We start from the raw sequence: 20,429 nt of genomic DNA, 5'->3' as shown, positions 1-20,429 counted from the left end.
TCAGGTTTCACTTATTGTAATGTCACATTAAGAAATAAATAATTTCAGTCCCCCCCCCCCACTCTGCTGGGTAAGAGTGTTTGTTTGTTGCATTTTCCAAGTTTATGTTGTTGGGTTTTGTTTTGTTTTGCATTTTGTCTTATTTTGTATCAGGGAATGTAACAAGGACCAAGTGCAGCAAGGAAGCTTAGTTTGTGTATCACAAGAGCAATGTTCTTCAATCTTCCACTGCCATTTCCCACCCTTCAGCATCTGAGGTGGGAGAGGAGATAGGATTGGCCCTGAATGCATAAATATTAATTAATGAATTCACAAAATTTTAGCAACATGCCCTGTGAGCTGAAGCAACATCTTAAGTGGCTTCCAATTCTTGCTTCACTTCCCATTTATGGACTTATTTTTCAATCTTTTCTTCATGGTCATTCCCACGGTCTCTGCTAATGCAATTAGTGGTAAAGGTGCATCATGTTTGCCTCATGACATAAGCAGATGTTCATCTCCATATTAGCCAGGTTTTTTGCTATACTGAATGTATAAAAGATTTTTTCTCCACAGTATGCTTCTTACAGCCAAATCTTCATCAAAGAGAGCCCTGTCATTCTCACTTTGTTTAAGATTGTACATTTAAATAGTAATAGTACTAATAAACAAAATAATAATACTAGTGGGACAATATAGGTCATCTTTCTAAAACATACATTCTAGATTCAGCAAAGGAGATTATCACACACGCATTTTTTGCCCGATCCGGGCATGGGATGGGGTCAGGCTGCAATGGGGAGAAACGAGTGTTTTTGCACACGAAATTGCTGCTGTACCACCACCCATCCCCGAGCCGCGCTTATCTTGCTGATTTTGGTATTACAGAAGCTTTCTGTCTTTCAAAATCAGTCAGCTCGGTAACAGGTGGTGGTCGGCAGCACAGCAGCAATTTCATGTGCGATAACACCCATTTCCCCCCATTCTGGCCCAATCCTGTCCCGTGCCTGGATTGTGCAAAAATGGCTATGCAATAAACTCCAAAGAGTGTGGTTGAATACTGTACAGAAATGAATCTTGCCAAAGTGAGAATATCCATTTCTCCACAAATGCACTTTGAGACATCAGCTTTTCTCTTTTGTTCTTATATGGTAGGTCATCATGAGAACAACTTCCCAGATCTTAAAAAAAAAAAAAAAACAGCAAGGCAAACTGAGCTGCAACAGTCTTCTTTGAGTACATTGTCACAGAAATTTTAGCTGTTAGCAAATTACTAACTGTCTTGAAATCTAGAAGTTCATGGAGCCACCATATCCCCATTATAATGTCAATATGATACAAAATCAATAAGCAGTGTAATTTGATTTTAACCCCTTCCCCCAAATGTGCATAAAATGAAGTATTGTGATGTTCATATTTTCCATATGTGCCCTCTTCATCTCATATGCTGCAACATAACTACTGTTATAAGTGCTTAAGGAAATTATGTTTTAAGATAAAGGCAGTTAACATCTTCCTTGCAGTTTTTTTTTTTTCAGACGAGGAACTACATATTCAATGGATGCCAAGGCCTTCACCCCAATAGAATGTCCTTCTGCACAAACTATACTGATAAACTAAAGAACAGATGGAAGAGGAAGGCAGATTCTGCTGCCATGATTCCCTTTTCTGCCCTACATGCGTTTACTCTAGAAGTATCAACCATGTGCAATGGGGTTAAATGTGCCAGCATCTTAAGATGATGGGTGACAGGAGCAACATGAATGTACAAGCTCTTTGGTGCTAAATCAGTTGCAGGTAAGGGTTTAATCCCATTGTCTTCCTCTACCACTTCTATTTTTGTGCAAAGCTTTGAAAACTACAGTAGTGCACAGACTGAGCAAATAAACAGGCCAAGTGTTCAACAAATTCATTTACAGGCCCCAACTCTGTTCAGGCACTATGCTAGCATAAAGATTGATGTATAAACTTTTTTGCTTTCTCAGAGGTTGGGTAAACGTGGTCCTTACAGCAGTAAAATCATTTTACAAGAACACACATGGAGAGATCTTTCTCTCACACATCTTTGGTGGGTGGAAAACTAATCCACTGTAGCACAGTAGGTGAGCTTAAGGCTGTGGCATCCATTACACAATTACACTGGTGCATACACACACTATGCTAAACGTGAATAGATTTGGGGTGTTGAATATGATATTCAGAACCTTTGCTATTCCTTATCTGTCATAGCCAAAAAATCCCATCTGCTACAGACCTTTTAGTGGCCATGAAAATGTGAATAAACTGCACAAAGTCTGATAGGGAAATTTTAATGGGACTTTTCCAATCTTTAATGATCTAACAAGAATATTCTCTCCCCCTTGACACCAAATGAGAGGGAGGGGGGAAATCTCAAAATTCAAACTAGTTACCATAAATTAAACTAACTCTAAATCCCTCCAGAGTTCAAGGGTACTGAAGGATTATTCAGAAAGCTTATTTGAAGAAGAAATGAATGGAAATGCATAATTTTGAATCCTCTCAAGTCTTAGGTCTACTCCAATTAGTATTACTATGGGTCTGAAGAAGGGCAGCATTAGATTCTGAGTATGAAAGCAATTTCTGCAAACTTGCCATAGATGTAAAAGTACCACCTTTGTTTTCTACATTTTTTGGAAAACACAAACTTTACTTTTTGGATAGTGTGATGTAAAGATGGATTCAAAATTTTAATGTTCTTAAATATATAAGCCCTTTCAACACATTACAATAGTATAAACTACAATCCTAAACAAACATGTTGTGGGTTAGCCAGTGCCTGAATGACCTTCCAGGCCTTGCAAAGCATCCTAATAAAGTTGGTCGCCAATTTGATCTTTCCAATAATTTGAATCACCCTTGCAAATATCATTTTGTGTCATGTTTAAAGAGCAGTCTAAGTTTAAAAAGCCACATGTCTGAAACATATGATCTTGTCCTCCCTCCTTTTAAGAGTTTTCATGTTGTTATTTTTTCCTCTACAAGCTGACTGTTCTCTGTCTAAAAGAGGGGGAGACAGGGACTGATGGAAGAAATCTACAGACTAAAGCTCAACAAAACCCAAACACCTGATCAACTACAGATATACATCAAACGAATGCTATATAGTTCCCTAGTTAAATTATTTTGTGGGCAACTGGAAGGATCCATCACAAATTATTTTCAGAAGTGTAGATTTTTAAATATATCTATACATTATACTAGAACAAGTCCAACCTTTAGAGTCCAGTCCCCAGGAATAAAAGTTCAAAAAATTATTTTTCCAAGGTCTGCCACACTGAAAATAGAGAAAGGAATAGGACCAACAATGTTGGCTGTCATCTTGTTCAGTAATTATAATGTTGTATCAAAATTCACTTTTACAGTTGCTTTTACAGTTGCCCTGTTGCAATGACAAAAAGGCACCCCAAACCTACTTTTTCAGCTGCTTAGCCTCTCCACATGCCCAGTTCTAGGTTGCTAGAGAGGTGAGGGGTGAGCAGTGACACATCCAGCCCTCTGGATTTGTCACTTTAAGAATAGGGCTGGGCATGTCATCTCTCATTCACTGCTCTCTGGTGACTCAGAAATGACCATGTGTGGGGGAATGCATGGCTTAACAGGTAGGTTTTTTAAAAAAAGTAACATTAGCAAATGTAGCTACATGACATAGCAACATCTTCATACTTCCATCTTATGATGCAGGATCTTGAACCTTATCTCTGAGCAATATTTTCCCAGTTTGGGGATAATTTTGTTGTTTTTCATTTTGTTCTTTTGAAACAAAGGTGTAGTTCTCCATCCCAGTATCTTAAACTGAGGGACTAAAGGTCCTTGCCACTAGTCAGGTAACCTGAATTCTATCTGGAGTTCCTTTATTACTTTCTGGCCACCTGTGTCCAATTCACGATGGTGGTTAAAACTAGATGTGCAGAGCTAGCATGAACACTCTACTTAAGCATTCTTAAATATTCAAACCACAGGATATTTGAATAGGAACTGAGCATGATCTTTAGGAATCTTTTAGGCTATTTATTATATGCATTCATATGCATACAAACATGCAATTCCCTTCTAGGGAGAAACACTGTCTGAGCGCTTGCTTTCATCACATCATATTACGTTGCATGTAAGGCATCATACATTTATTACATTGCATCATCTTGCCATTAAGTTGTTACACCTTTATCTTTCTGCATCTCTTTAAGCCATTGTTCCAATTATAACCATTTTACCATTAATACCATGTATGGATGTGAGAGTTAGACAATTAAGAAAGAGGATAGGAAGAAAATCAATTCACTTGAGATGGGGGGCTGGAGAAGAGTGCTGAGAATCCAGTGGACAGCCAAATAGACAGACAAATGGGTTCTAGATCAGATCAGGCCTGAAAGACAAGATAAGAAAACTGAGGCTGTCATACCTGGCCACATCATGAGAAGGTACGACTCACTGAAAGAAAAAAAAAAACATAATAATGCTAGGAAAGGTGGAAGGAAGCAGAAAGAGAGGAAGGCTGCATGCTAGCTGGATGGATTCTATTAAGGAGGTCACAGGTATCTTTTGCAGGAACTAAGCCAGGGGTAGGCAACCGTTTTGAGCCGGGGGCCGGGTTGCTGTCCCTCAGACAACTGGGGGGCCGAAGCCAAAAAATAAATAATTAAATATATATTTTTTTAAATTAAATAAATAAATAAACCGGGAGAAATGTAGGACAAAATTTTCAAATGATGGATACTTTTTTTAAAAAGTGGAGGACACACGAAAAAATTTGCTGATTTTTTAAAAAATGTTAATATAAATGCATGTTTCTGAGGCTTCTATAGACAATTGCCCCTGCGCATGAGAGGCCAAAGGCCCCGGCAGCAATCCGCGGCAGGACCGGGCTGGGGCCGGTCCCAAGGCCTCGCCGGGCCGCATCCGGCCCGCGGGCCGCAGGTTGCCTACCCCTGAACTAAGCGGAGCAGTGGAGGACAGGGGGTATTGGGGATGTCTCATCCACAGGGTCACCATGGGTCAAGTTCAACTTGAAGGCAGTTAACAACAAACAAAAATCTCTTTAACCATTTTTTTCATGGTTAACACATATAGGAACATTACCATTTTAAACAATATAATTCAGCCATATATCCATTGTCATCATCACCATTATCACTAGCACCACCAGGTTCTTTCATATTTTATACCTTCCATAATATCTATTAAGACATTATACAGAAATTTCATAAACACTAACTTGTTAAGAATTCTGTGTCTTTTATCATATCCATAACCATCACGGAATCTATCTATCCATCAAGGAATACAGTCTCATATGTTGAGGCACTACACATATCTAAACAGGCATCTGTGAACACACAGCATCCAATGAGGTACAGTGGACCCTTGCCTTACGCGGGGAATCCATTCTGGACACCACCCCCCCCCATGTAAGGCAAATAACACGTATGCTCGAGCCCCATTGAATATAATGGGGCTTGGATTAACTCAGGCTCTAAGGAATGAAACTAAAGTGAAATCAATGGAAGATTGGAATGAAGTTATTAATTTCTTGAAAGGCAATCTGGGTAAATTAGCATTTATCAACACTGGTTGAAATGGAAAGATAGAACCCATTACCTGACAATGATTTAAGAAAGTCAATCTAACAAAGCTAGATCGCATTGGTAAGTAGGAAGTCAATCAGTATGAATGAAGAAAGAATGAGAGGAAGAATGAAAGATAAGAAGAAAGCGATTAGATATTTAGCTTAGTTTAGGAGGAGGTTAGAATAAAGAGAAGTAGAGTTTTAATGTAGAAAAGGAAAGGGAGAAGGATGAAAGAAGAAGAGCGCAACATATAGATTAGTTAGGTGAAATTAATAGGAGTTAATAGGAGTTAGGTAGATATCTAGTTGGGTAGAGCGGGATTAAGTATGAGCAAATAATAGTAACGCACAAAAGAATATTTCACTTATGTATTATGAGTCATGTTGATGTATAAAGATATACGTAGGTATGACGTATAAGGTAATATGTGTCTTTTTGTATTGTTTTAAATTTTATCAATAAAAATATTTTTAAAAAAGAATATAATGGGGCTTGGGCGTAGTGCTATGGCACAGGTACGCATACCATTCATTCTATTGCAGTGCGGCTTCAGTGTAAGCTGAAAACCACATATAGTGCATCTGCATATGGCATGGGTGCATTGTAATAGTTTTGAACACTACTGTATCTTAGCAGCATCCATTGCATTTCTATAAGTGTTTATAACAGGCATCCATTACAATCATAATGGGCCATATATTTATTTTAAGATAATGTAGATACCTGTCTTGCCAATGTTATCTTTCTTTTACCTGAATGGTCTATCTTGATTAGTTTGATGGACAATCTATTAGCCTATCAGGAACACAGCTGTCATAGAAAGAGTTCTTCATTAGTGCAGACTGCAAAGCAGTTTAACCTGCTAGCACTGTCTTGGCTTCTTTCATTCCCTCTGTCACCTTGCCCAGGCTATCTGCTCTCCAAACAAGTAAAATCAAAACAAATAAAAAAGTGACATTATTCTCTTTGTATGATATCCAGTTCAAACAAAGATCTTAGAGATAATGTCACTCCTAAGGACTGGCTGGAGATAATAGAAATAAGCCAATATGGTGTAGTGGTTTGAGCATTAGACTATGACTCAAGTGACCAGGGCTCAAATCCCCACTCAGCCACAGAAACCCACTGGGTGATCTTGGGCAAATCACACACTCTCAGCCTTACAGGGAAACAAGGGCAAATGCTCTCTGAACAAATCTTGCCAAGAAAATCCTGTGGTAGGTTAGCCCTAGGGTCAGCAAGAACCTGAAGTCACACAAAAATTCCCTATATATGATATCCAATTAAAACAAAGATCTTAGATATGATGTCAGGCTTGGGGACTACTTGGAAATAATATAATCAAACTGTGTAGATCTGAATATTGGCTTTTGGCTGCCTTCCGTTGGATGACATCAAACATTGCACTTGCTAGGAGGTTAGTCTTGGTCACATTGGCTAACATCTCACAGCTTTGTTAGATGTGCTGGCTTTCTCATCCCTTATCTTGTTTACATTCTACTAGGCATATAAAGTATACCTTATATTCTATTTACTATACTCTATAGGTTACACTAGGTTATACTCCATACTACATAGCTTTATTCCCAGGCCTCAAAGTGGATAACCAAACAAACCTGGCCTCTAACACATTCCACAAATCCATCACATTACTCTTTGCATAAAATCTGTTTTCTATTATCCTCATAGCCCTCCCCCTCACCATAAGAGATCTATAGATCTTACAGACTTATTCTTATTAGACACTTCAACTTGTGTTTCCCATTTTCTCGTAACCAATGTTTCTACTAAGTTTTCAAGGGTCACTGGATAAGAGGAGGGTATGCAAAGCAATCCAACCCTTAACTGCCATCTTGTTTTGTCTATGCAAGGCACCCCCACCCCAGGCAGGGAAAATAGATAACAGGCACATTGCTAAGTAATGTGCCTGACAGTCAGCTGCAAATTCACATAAGGTCTGCCACCTTGGATGCTTAAAGTGCCTCTGCCTCCATGTGGAGCTTGCAAATATGGTGATAGGTGTGGCTGCCGCTAGCTCACCAAGCATTTTGTTGGGCTGCAGACCTGCCACCACTAAACTGTTTATGTGTGCATGTGTTTAAAACACATTTCCTTCTCTGTCAATCCCCTTGGAACCCAAAACATCTGTCCCAAGGCCTTGGGATAATGGCACCAGTGCTCACAACAATTCTGTCCCATTAAGTGTTTTGGACTTGAGTACTGTTTTTCTCAAATTTCACGGCAGAAACTTGGCCAAGCTTTAAAATCTTAACGTTGACCCATCTCCTTTCTCTAGTTCATTGTTTCCTGCAGCACTTGATAATTGTTTTACCTCTTAGTACAACTCTGTATTCTTTCCATATGGCAGAAGTAGGAAACTATTGAAAGTGCAAATGTATTTTTCAAATATGAAATAACTTGACAACTTCTGGCATCAAGGATGTATTTTAAAACTTCCACAGAGATATATTCTAACATGTCAGGGTTATGCTTCTTCTGCTTAGACAGCTGGTAATTCCTAAAGAATGAACCACTGTTTTTAAAAAGTACAGCTGATATTAATGCTGCAGAACATAAGGACTTGGGGAAAAAAGAATGTCAAAATGAAGGCTCAGAAACTAATATATAGGTCCCACTGTAAGTAGCCCGGCTTGCTTAGTATTCCAGCAGCTCTAGTGAATCAAGTCAATTCAACATAAACAGGCACTGTTTTGATCTGGCCTAATTAAAAGGAGAATGAACAGTCCTCTCTTTAAAAAGCTTGCAACAGCAAATTCATGATATGTATGGGATCCCTTGCATTGCCAAAGGAGAAATAAAGTTATAAAACTCTGAGACCTGAATCCCAGCGGCAGGCCCAACTATAGTAGACCCACTCAATTTGTGGATGAGTGGTGAGGCAACACTGTCATAAATTCTATTTTTTAAATGTGTCCCCTGCCTGCATGGGCCAAATAAAAATTCCTCTGTCAGTTGCCACAGTGAGTAGTCTTGACAATACAAGACCCAGTCCTCAGTTCTGGTGCAAACTTTCCAGATAAGGTCCAGACAATTCAGCACCAAACCTCATATATCTCCCCTTAAAACTGTGTTTAAAAAAAACCCCACAGTTTGTTCCCAGAAGATTTGGAGTTATCTTTTCCAATGCTGGGCATCTGTTTACAAGATGTCCTGCTGAACACCTTGTTGCAATTTCAGAGTGAGTGATGCATATCTGTGGTGGCAACACTGGGCAGTACAGTGGGGTGTGCATATGAACAGCCATCCCACATTGCAATGGAGTGCCCAGGGAATGGAGAACATCAGAGCAACTCCAGGGCCAGAATACTCTGGGTTGTTCCTGGAGTATTCTGGCTAATGCAGACCCAGATGTGGGAGATTATCACACCATGATCCTGACCCAAAATAAATGAAACCAATACCATAGCACTGCAGTCATGCATTAGACTGCACTTTTTTCTTAAAACCAGAATGCATTCACAATAAGACCAACAGGAACTGACCGCATTCTTGAGATCATGACTTTTTTTTAAAATAGCTGTGCACACATAACTAGGATTACCAATAAGCTTCAAAGCTAAAAGTTAGGGCCAAGGCGCCATCCGTACTGCAGAAATAATTCAGGTTGATACCACTTTAACTACCATGTCTCAATGCTATGGAATTATGGGAAGTGTAGTTTGTTGCAGCACCAGAGGGGAACAACAAAGTAAAGTCTGTTGTGGCACCAGAATTGAGACATGGCAGTTAAAGTAGTGTCAACCGGATTATTTCTGCAGTGCATTTGCAGCCCAAGATGAGCGGTTTCCACAAATATTTCCACATTCAGGATGACCAGATGTCAAAACTGTAAAGGAGGACAAGGCACTGCAAAATGTAGGATATTCCAGGAAAATGCAGGACGTTCCAGAATTAAAGGTAAAAACACTAATATCAATATAAATTCATGCTTCTTAGACAAGCTCAAAATGGAAGACATTATGCAATTCCTCCTGGATGAAAGGTTGAAATGCAGGAAAAGGAGGAAGCCTGGTCACTCTTTCCATACTCCTCATACAGCACCACAACTTTCCCCACAACTAAGCACTTTTAGACATAGTGCAAGGGCAGGTATTGAAGAATGAATAATATGTATCCATTGCTGAGCACAATAGATTTTTCCCCCCTCTCTCCATTCCAGAGTGAGGGCTTCACTTACATGCAGTTACACAGCCACATTCTATTGACTATATGGGAAGTTTATTGTTAAAAAGCTAAAAGCCGTCACAATATAAAATAGACCCAAACAGTCAATACAAAAACAGCAAAAAAACCAAATAAAAACAAACAAGGCACAAAAACTACAAATAAAACAACATGGTAAAATTAGTAAGAGAAACCCATCAACAAAAAACAATAATACATCAAAAATGATAAAATATTACAAAACATAAAACTATTGACTATACAATAAGACTATGCAACCACTTTGGACAAGTTTCAAGTTCATGCTCCTGCACTTGCAACTTCTGTATACATGGCAGGTTGCAGACCCCTGAAAAAGACTTGGACATCTGTAAATGGAAGTAAAGAGAATGTGAGAGTGAGAGAGAAAAACTGGGGCATTTAAAAAAGCAGCTGAAAAAGTGAAACGACAGAGGATTAACTGGGACTGTCTCTGCCAAAATGGGACAGTTGGAGGGTGTGTAATAGGGAGTTTCTTCTTTCCTGTTACATAATTCCAACCAATAAGGTTGAATGGCCCTCATTTAGACCCAAGCCTTTCACTTGGGGAGTGCATAAATTCCAGCAGTAAGTTTACATTGCCTCATCTAATGAAGCTGGAAGCCTAGTTTTGGAAAGGCCGAAGTTTTGCCAATACTAACAATTGCATTATTATGTCTTGGTGAAAGAAGAAGAGCTAGGGAATGGAAGGTGCACAGCTGCAGACATCCCAATTCACTGACTAATTATTTTCTCCCGCAAACAAAAGGAGATTAATTATTACACCAAAGGTTAAGTATCCACTTAGGCTGTCTGCACTAGTAGTGTTTTGGTGTACATTTTTCAGAGTGTGATTTCTCCATCTTCTTTTAAAGTGAGGGCAGCTTTTATCACTTGAGACTAGACCATATGAGGAGGAGGAAAGGATCAGAGTTTGGAAATATTACTATTTTTAGATTGGCCATTTCCAAAATTCTTCTAATTGTACTCCCTTTCCCCAAACAAGTAACATTGTTAAGCTGAGCTCTCAATTATGTATTTGTAAAGTAAGGAAACTAGCCATGCTAGCTGGGAAATTTTCAGAATTCTCATCCCCAAAAAGAATATGTTCAAGTTCTGGAAAGGACGAGGGACAGTTCTTCTTTGGCAACTTCATGCCGCTTCATACAGCAAAACAATAAATCCCATTAAGAAAACCTGCCCCACTTCTGTTATGAGTTGCCATCTGATCTCAGATTATGGCACCTTGCTGGTATAGGCCCATCAGAAATGATTTACCTCTGTTGGCTTTTTATTGATAAACACTGTTGGATTGTTTTAGTGCTCCACATTCTCTAGCTCGGTCAATAAGGAGAAAAGGCAGTCTTTAGTTTACAGTTTACACATTTGTGTATAAAGTTACATTTATTCATTTAAAAGTTACAAATGATTGTTGCAGTACTAGGTTAGAGGGGAAAGAACAGCATACTGTTCAATGTCTCGTCTCTTGTCTCACATCTTCAACTGCTTTAAAATTGTCCCAGTTTTTTTCTCCTCCTCCCATTTTTCTCCTTTGTCCTTGACTTATTTCAACTGGTGCAAACTGAACTCAAAGTACAAAAGTAGTTTGCATTCAATTAATTCAGTAGGGAAAGAGGAAATGAGGGAGAAGAATCTTGCCCTTCCCTGTAGGTTCCAGCAAAAGCACACAGCTACAGCTTTTCCTAGCTTATGCATTTTCTTCATTAATAATTTTTATCATCTCCTTCATGCTCTGATGTTGCTTGACCACACATAGCCTGGTTTTCATTTGTGAAATGTTAGAGGGTATGAGATCTTCAAAAATGCTAAATGCATTATCATTTCCATATCACAATATGCTTTTAAAAAGGGAATTGTTTTCAGTGTTTTTCTTATTGAATTACTGGTTAGTGTCAACCACAGAAGAGGAAATCTCTGGAAAGCCAGCACAGTCCTAGATTATCAAGAGCTCATTTCTTTGCTGTTGTTGGTTGTGTGATAGCAGAGCTGTTTATGAAGCCCTTCCATTGTCCAAAGCCTTTTCAAGAGGTTATTGCCATGAATGCAATTTGTTGTTGATTTTAGTCCAAGAACCATAAACAAACTACAGTCTTCAGACAAACAGCTTAAGTTATATCCTAAAATGTCATAATTTTTGACATTGTGTGTCACAAAAATTTATTCCCCCCACAGCCCAACCTTGCATTATGCAGTTATGCAAAATACACTCACCCTGAAGGAATCCTTTGAAATTTTCATCTTCATTCCAAAGAGGAAACGCATGGACTGGGTTCTACTTATGCAAACCAGAAATAGGCTTCCAAGTTACTATATAATTTAATTCTTTAATTTGAATATAAAGTTAAATGTTGCTATCTGCTTTTGCTTGAAGTTTGACTGACAGCTAGAAACACATTCCATTGTCTTTGATTAATTCTTTTTAGTGCTTGCAGTTCCACTTTGTTTCCCCTAATTGATTTTTGAATTCTTTAGCTATGATTATGTCAGTCGGAGATATGTTTTTACAAGGTGTTGGAAGCCATCTTGGCACCTCATTACAATGCTTAGTTAGAAAACAGCTCCCTTATTTAACCTCCTGGTTCCCCAATTATTTTTGAACACCATGACATTTACATTAATCAGGGGGGAAATACCTGTTTGCAATAACTAATCCATGTGAGTCTCCCATTAAAGTGAAACTGTATTGTTTCACTTTGGCACAGCCTGATTTTCCTCTGTATTATTCATTTCTATTTGTTGGCTGTTTCCTTTAGAGATATTTTTTTCCATGTGAAAACAGCCAAAACCTGGTTCTTAAATCCTGTGAAACAGCTTCAAACTATTGTTTAAGATGGAGAACATCAAGCACCTCATCGGCACCACATACTGATCTGTGCTGCAGCAAACCAACTGAGGGCATTGTAACTGTGCAGCAGAATGGATTAATTTAAAGGATTTCAAATCACTTTTTAAACAGAGCAAAAGGATGCCAATCCCTATTCCTGACTCACCCACAGTTCTTCAGCATTAGCTACCTCCATCCTTCTCCATCTTCTATGGATTCTTTTACACTACAGTTATAGCACTATGATTCACTTTAACTGCCATGGTTCCATCCTATGGAATCCTAGAGGTTTGTACTTATCTCAGGCACCAGAACACTCTGGCTAAGAATCCTTAATGCTCCTCCCTATACTTCAATTTCAGGGTTCCCAAGGATGGAACCAGTTCAAGTTGACTCCTAGTGCGATAACTCTGTGGTGGAAAGGGGCAAAAGTGTAGCCGCAAGAATGTATACAGCACCCTCAAGGCAGGTTTGGGAGCCCCTGATCTCTCTCAACTCCAAAGACCTTTCTGGGGAGGAAAGAGTGAAGCCTGCCTTGGAAGCTTCTGGGAGAAGGGCATGCAAATGAAATAAATAAATTGTCTCACTGAGTTCAGCTATTTCAGATAAATTAATTCAGTCTTGTGCAATATAATATGTACTTTTAAGGACAGTTTTAATGTTTACAGTTCCTGGATAAGAGAGAGATTCTGTTGTGAATCGTTTGGGGACACCACCCATAAAAAGATATGGGCAAGTACATCTTTTCTCTATAAGACTGCATCGATGAAGGGAAAGTCACTCTCAATGCACTTCTGTCTTCTGGAAAACTACTAAAAGTTACAGTTTTCAAGACCCATACAAATATAGGAAAATATTTATTTATTTCAGCCTTCAACAACTTGTAAGGGAAAGGACACGTTGGAACGGGGGGGGGCTCTTTTGATTGATCTCATTAAGATCAGTGTTCAAAATTCTAAAACCCAATCTGGAGCTTCCCGCAGATATCATCTGGTTTTAAGCCGTTTGCAGATGAACACTTTTCTTATAAATTGGCTGGATGCATGCTACAGAGGTATGCTTAATAAAAGAAGCAATAATAAATGAGTAAGAGGATCCCAGGTGTCCTGCCAAGCCATAACATTACTAATGCCAACATTTGCTTTAAATCAGAGCCTTGTTCTTTTTCAGTGTTCTGTAGGAGTGTGCTGTTCGCAGTGTTATGTCCACAGGGATTAAAATGTTCATCATCTAGCAAATTATGCCTATTGCTGTGCGGTTTAGTACAGTGTGTTGCTGATAGCTGGCAGCATTTCTCCTGCTTTCTGCCCCACTTGCTAATGCCACATATAACAGAGCAGGAGAAAGAGAAGGGGAAAGTGGAACAGCAAATGGACAAAGAGTTGAGATGCTAATCCACAATGAAATACTACACTTGCAAAGCTGTGAGGATAGTTGCACATACTGTCCAGTGATGGATGGTAGCTCTGATAGTAGTGGGGCAGTAAATCCTCTTTGGTTTTTAGTATGAACTGTAAAATCCATGGTGCCAAACACTATCCCTCGAATGGGTCAGGCCTTTTATTTTTCTGGTTTTCAATCGAGACTGCATTAACTACCCCCATGAAATCAGAGTACCAGCTGCTGCTGCCATTGCCATGTAGAAAAGGAAGCGGAAAACGAAGTCAGAAATTCAGCTTTAATCTCTCAAGCAAAACATAATCCTGTGGATAAAATTATTTTAACTTGGGTGTTTGGAAACAGAAGAGATCAGCCAATAACTTCCAGAGATGTAAATGCAGAAGTGATACCTGTGTGACAATCTGGAAGAAATGCACACTACTGGGCACTCCTACAGATGCCAGTTCAAGCCCCAGGTCAAATTAGGTAAATCCAAGAAATGAAGAAAGGCGCTTTTTAGATTACAGTCCCAGAACAGATAAGAAAGTTCATTATAATACCCTTGGCTGACCTACAGCTGTTCCAGCTGAGACATCTGAGGCCCAAAGCAATTATGTATAGGAAGCCTGCCTGATCAGTTCCTTACTTGTAAACACATTCAGCAAAAGAACAGCTTACTGTGACCTGAGCTAAACACGTTTCTTTCTGCAAAACATCATTAATTCTCCTTTTTGCATTGATTCATGAAGGAAAGTTTTCTCACATTTTCAAAGGATGAGAGCACTTTCCAGATATTCAAATTATGTGAAGATGGAAGGGGAAAAAACAGGATTGTGGTGTGGGGTCCTGCCCTCAGGCTATGCACTTCCATGAAAAAGTTTCCACAGGGCCCATATGTGTAGAAAGTGCATCTATGTGATCACAAACCTAAGAATTTCGGTCTCTGAGGAAAACTAATGGGGGAAAAGAGCCTAGAGCTTTGTTGACTTTTCCAAACAGACACTTAATTTCTTCGGCACTTAAGGGTGAAAGTTAAGGATTTTCTAATAAAAAGGGGCAAATTAATTACATTTATTTTTAACTTAATATATTACCTTGAGCTGAACTTGATCAGTAATTTAATTCAAGAATTAAGTTGTTACATTATTAATTAATTAAATGAAAGACCAAGACACTCTACATTTCCTAACTGGTTCTTTAATCAATTCAAATGGCCCTATGAATCTTTGTTTTTGTTTGAGGTTTGGACTATGGTCATTTAGTAATTTCAAGTTTAAAAGATTTTAAGACAACAGGTATTAAGGGCCGCTTGAAAAGGAGGGTGGTCTTTTTTGCATTTCCATCACTATCCTGTTTTCTCAAAGAAGCTCACGACTGCTCCCAGGAAACTGACATTTCGAAGATCTTAACCCTTAGATTTTTGCTGGGATACAGTTGGGAATCAAGAAGTTTTATCAAGTGGAGAGGATAAGGATCTAAAAATTAAAAAGGGAAGTGGTGAGAGGGAAAACAAAAGCGTCTTTGATGTAATATGTAGACAATAGTAGTCATTGTAGTCATATTCAATCAGACAGGTGTATTACTCTGTTTTCGCATTAAAATATTTGGTTTTTTTGTTTATATCCTGCAGTGTTCCCAGGTGAGGATTCAAGGTGATTTACAACATATATAGCTAAAAAATTCACAACACACAAACATTATAAATATAATTAAATAATCAAAAATTTAAAATCTATTTAAAACATAAATCACCAAAAGGAAAAGAACAAATAGAAAGTTCACCATATTATGCAAGGCCCTTTCTACTTGAGCAATCTGTCTTCTAAGGGCTGCTTGTGGGGGGGGGGAGTCTTTACTTGCCTGTTGAAAGATAGCAAGAGGAAATACTAGTTTAATCATTCTGGGAAAGGATTTCCAAAGCCTGGGAGCAACCACTGAGAAGTCCCTTTCCTGTATTCCCATCAGATGTACCTGTGAGAGTGGGACAGAGAGAAGGACCCTCCTCAAAATATTCCAAAACACTGGCAGGCTCTTGTGGGAGAATAAGGTTTTTCAGATAACCTATACCCAAGTCATTTTGGGACATAAAAGAATTCAGTAGCACCTTTGGGACTAACTGGGAAAAAATAAATGTCTAGCGTGAGTTTTTGTGTACTGTAGTTTGCACCTGATGAAGTGGACTGTAGTTCATGAAGGCTTATGCTGCATGATTTCTTTTTCTGATTAGTTTCAAAGGTGTTATTGGATTGTTTTATGTCTTTCAATATCAAAAAATCATGTAGCTTTTAACTTCTCCCCAAAACTCAAGACAGGGACTGTGTGGTGATAGGATAAATCTGGGAGAATACAGTGGACCTTTGTTATACGCTGGGGTTTGGTTCCAAGATCCCCTGTGGATAACAAAATCCGCGTATGCTCAAGTCCCATTAAATATAATGACATAGCAAAATGGTGTTCCTTATAAAAAATGGAAAATCAAAGTTTGATATTTGAAATGTATACAGTGGTACCCCGGGTTACGAATTTAATTCGTTCCGCGGCGCCGAAAGATTTCGCAACCCGAAAAAAGGCTTTCCGCTAGCGCTGGAAAGCCGCGGCTTTTAAATTTCGTGCCAAAAAGCGCCGAAACACACCGAAAAAAATTCCGTAACCCGAAAAAATCTTTCGTTACCCGGAACAGTTTTTTCCAAGCTAACTTTTTCGTACCCCGGAAATTTCGTAACGCGATCAATTCGTATCCCGGGGTACCACTGTACTTTTTTTTAACATTTTAAACTGTGGATGCTTGAATCCATGCATAAAAAATCTGGATATAAGGAGGGCCAACTGAATTTGTTATCCTTCATTCAAGGCTTTTAGTGCAGTTATCTAATGCCAACAAATTTAGAATTAACTTAGCAGTTCATTTCCCCCTCATTGCATTTGATTTTCTCCCCCACTTTTAAATTATTAGCTAAACACCTTTTCCTCCTAACCTTCCTATCTTTGAGCTTCATAGTGGCATTATTAATGCACTCACATATTCAGCTGCAGCAAACAACAAAGGTTGGGTGTGTTTGTTGGCATCATGTCTGTTAAGAGAAGGGAGTGATCACAAGTCACCATAGAAACTGAAGTCCTTTATGCAAAGAAAAACAACACAGCCCTGCCTGGTAAGTCAGCTTATATGCCAATCAGATCATAATACCTCGTTGCATTTATTAATGTACGAGCAAGACTTTGTGTCAGTATGGAAGGGTCAAAATCAAGGACTTGGAGAACCATATCCCATGTGATGGTAGAATTAAAATAACCTGGAAAATTAATTTCCCCAACTATACCTCCTACAGCCCAACCCCACCCACTCCCCGCCAGCATGTTCATTTGGAAGAGCATTTTTCACTTCATTGTTCAGAGTTATGTCTTTACACTTTATGATATTGTCGAGTTCTTTCACAGGACTTTTTCACATGGAGGCATTTACTGTTGCTAAAATGCCAGCAAAATGTTCCTGAAGTGTTCCTGAAACATTCTTGAAGCATGAAGGCACTTACCATTGCTAAAATGCCAACAAAACATTCCTGAAGCATTCCTGAAGTGCGAAGATGGGATAGCCGGTCACACTTCTTAATTGTCAATGAGGCACCCTGCTTCTCTTTCATTGTCAAAGGGTTTGTGGAGCAACCATTTCTTAAATAATGGGAACTTCCATTGCCCCTCCCATGACATAACATTTGCCCCTGCCTTGAACTCTTTTCCCTGAAAAATTATCCTTTTCACTGAAAGCCATTTTGAATTTCAAATTAAAAGCTGTTTGTTGGGTTCATGTTGTCTTCTTGGTTTGGTAATTTTCTATCTTGTTTCCTGTCTTGCTTTGACTCTTATAAAGCTGGTTCAGGGCTATTTAAAATAGAAGGCCAGAGTTCTGACTGCTTCACTGTGGTTTGATATAGTTGGTATTTAGTCATAGCTTTTGGAATGGTATATCATGATCTATAGGTGATTCTCTCTAATTCAGACTTTTCCAGCTTTTTGGCTGCATCAGACCACAATACAAGATAAAAATAAGCAAAATATGAACCCAAGTGAGGGAGCCTAGAAAAAATATGTATAAGATGGTAACAGTGGCATGCTCTGATTCAGTACACTATACATGGACTGCCATTCCCACAATAGTAAAGGAATTGCTGTTAAGTTGTACTGCCAAAGTAAAGTTGGCTACAGTTTAATAAAGCTTCTTCTTTTTCATCTGTATTCTGAGAATTCAACCAGTGTGTGAGGTCTTCCAAAAGCTGATAAGGAAATGCATTTCATTCATTCTTGGAAACCATACAATAAAATACATAAGAAGGAATGCGTTGGCCTCCGCTTCCCTACAAATATCATCATGTAAATTTTAAAACACAGCTTGGTCCCATCCCATATAACTGCAGAGACCATTTGATGTACTATCAATAAAACTGAATCTTTCTCCAAAACAAACTTGAGGAAATCTGGAAATCCTGTTTTAATTAATTTTAATGCACAATAAAGGAATATAACTTCCTCAGTTAAGGTAGCACAACCAATCCCTCCCAAAAGCATAGAAAGGCCTAAGCCCTAATTATTCTGTCTGTCAGAATATCCAAATGGCAACTATTTTGAAGATGAAAGCAGCTGTATGTTTATAAAACACAGCAGCATTTATTTGGTAAGGCAACTCTTCCTATGCCACATTTGACGTTAATTAATGAAGCCAAGAATAAAAATTGCTTTGGCCTCAGATGCAAGGAAAACAGAAGGTTTCCTTTTTTAGCCAAAACATTTTCAAACTTACTGTGGTCCCACAAAAGCTTTTAGTTCTGTAAACTGATATGAAGCAGAGTTTGCATCAAAGCCACAATTCCAATTCAGGTGGCAGTAAGAATACCATCAAATGGAACATTCAGGGTCTTTCTTCTCTTGATGTGCATTTGTGAAGTAACCTGGGTGTAAGACCATTACAGTATGACATCGAGACCTCAATTAGCAGGGAGGCCGGGGTTGGTTCAACCTCAGCTTTTGAGAAATAATTTGTTCCTGTTATGCATTACATTGGCTTAACAAGATGTTATTGTTATTGCTCATTATAATGCCTGAAAAGTAACTCACTGTATTACTTGTAATTTTGCATTGGTTTACATGATGAAAGGTGAAAAATGTGATAAAAATGAAATAAAACTTGGGGGAAAGCCTGTCCAAATATCTTCAAAAGGCCTAATAATGTCTTTTAAAAGTAATAAGTAATAGCAAAACATTATTTGCCATACCAGTAAAGTAATGTTGTTCCCATTAGTTTTAAAATATAAGTTTTATTTTGATAATGAGTGCATAATAAACATATACTTTAAAACTAATGGGAACAACATTACTTTACTGCTGTGGCAAATAATGTTTGCAATTACTTATTACTTTGTAAAGACATTATTAGGCTTTTAAAAGATATTTGGATAGGATTTCCTCCCAAGTTTTATTTCATTTTCATTCATCAATCAATTTAAAAAAAAAACCTCCACTGAAATTAAAGGCATTACTTTTGAAGTATCAAAGGCCCAGTACAGACTGCCCAAAAAGGGTGGTCTTCTGGAGCCCTGGTTTGCTCCGCAAGGAAGCTGTAGCAGACAAACTGCGTGGTTTCCTTGCGGAGCAAAAAGAACCCACAAAAAGCGGGTTCTTTTTGCGGCGCCAATGGCACACTCGCAACATCATTATGGTGCCACGACATGCAGACACTAGGCATCTGTCACATCAAAATGGTGGCACCCATCTGTACAGGGCGCCGCCATTTTGATGTCCGGAAGATGTGCTAGGGTTGCCGGGCGTCTGTAAGCAATGCCCTGAGGCAAACCTAGCACGTCATCAAGACATGCCATGAGGCCCGTCTGTATTGGGCGAAAGGCTATTTTTCTCCCTTTCATCACAGATGCCAAACAAGATACTTTGGAACCAGGAAACAAAACATTCACAAGTGCTTCTCACCTTGCCTGATAATAAAAACACATTAAAAGATCAAAATTTTGCAACCATTTCATGGCAGCTCAGATCAGCTGCCTGAAATGGCTTATTCACTCTATGCTATGCAGGGCCAACCTAAGTTATATTTCTGCTGAAGGCAATGTAGCAAATGGCACCCTTTCACACACACTCAGTCCAGCCAAGCTATTTTGGCACAAGTGGTAGAAAATTACACAAGAGCCAGGAAGTTAAAAAATCAACACTGTCAAAATAGGTGATTAACAATGTGCTGCTTTGTTATGACACTCAAAATCTGCTGCCGAAGATGATTGCTTTACTATGTCTCGTGGTAGGACTGCTCTCAAGGAAAACTCAGCAAGGAAGAAATCCTACACAGAATTATCTTGAAATATGTTGAACTCAATGGGGTTTGGTTCCGTGTAGACAAGTATAGGATTGCTCTGAGAAACACTCTTTTAGAAGCC

The sequence above is a fragment of the Sceloporus undulatus genome, chromosome 6 (assembly GCF_019175285.1).
Source record: "Sceloporus undulatus isolate JIND9_A2432 ecotype Alabama chromosome 6, SceUnd_v1.1, whole genome shotgun sequence".
In the NCBI taxonomy this organism is placed as follows: domain Eukaryota; kingdom Metazoa; phylum Chordata; class Lepidosauria; order Squamata; family Phrynosomatidae; genus Sceloporus; species Sceloporus undulatus.
This window is presented reverse-complemented; position numbering follows the sequence as displayed.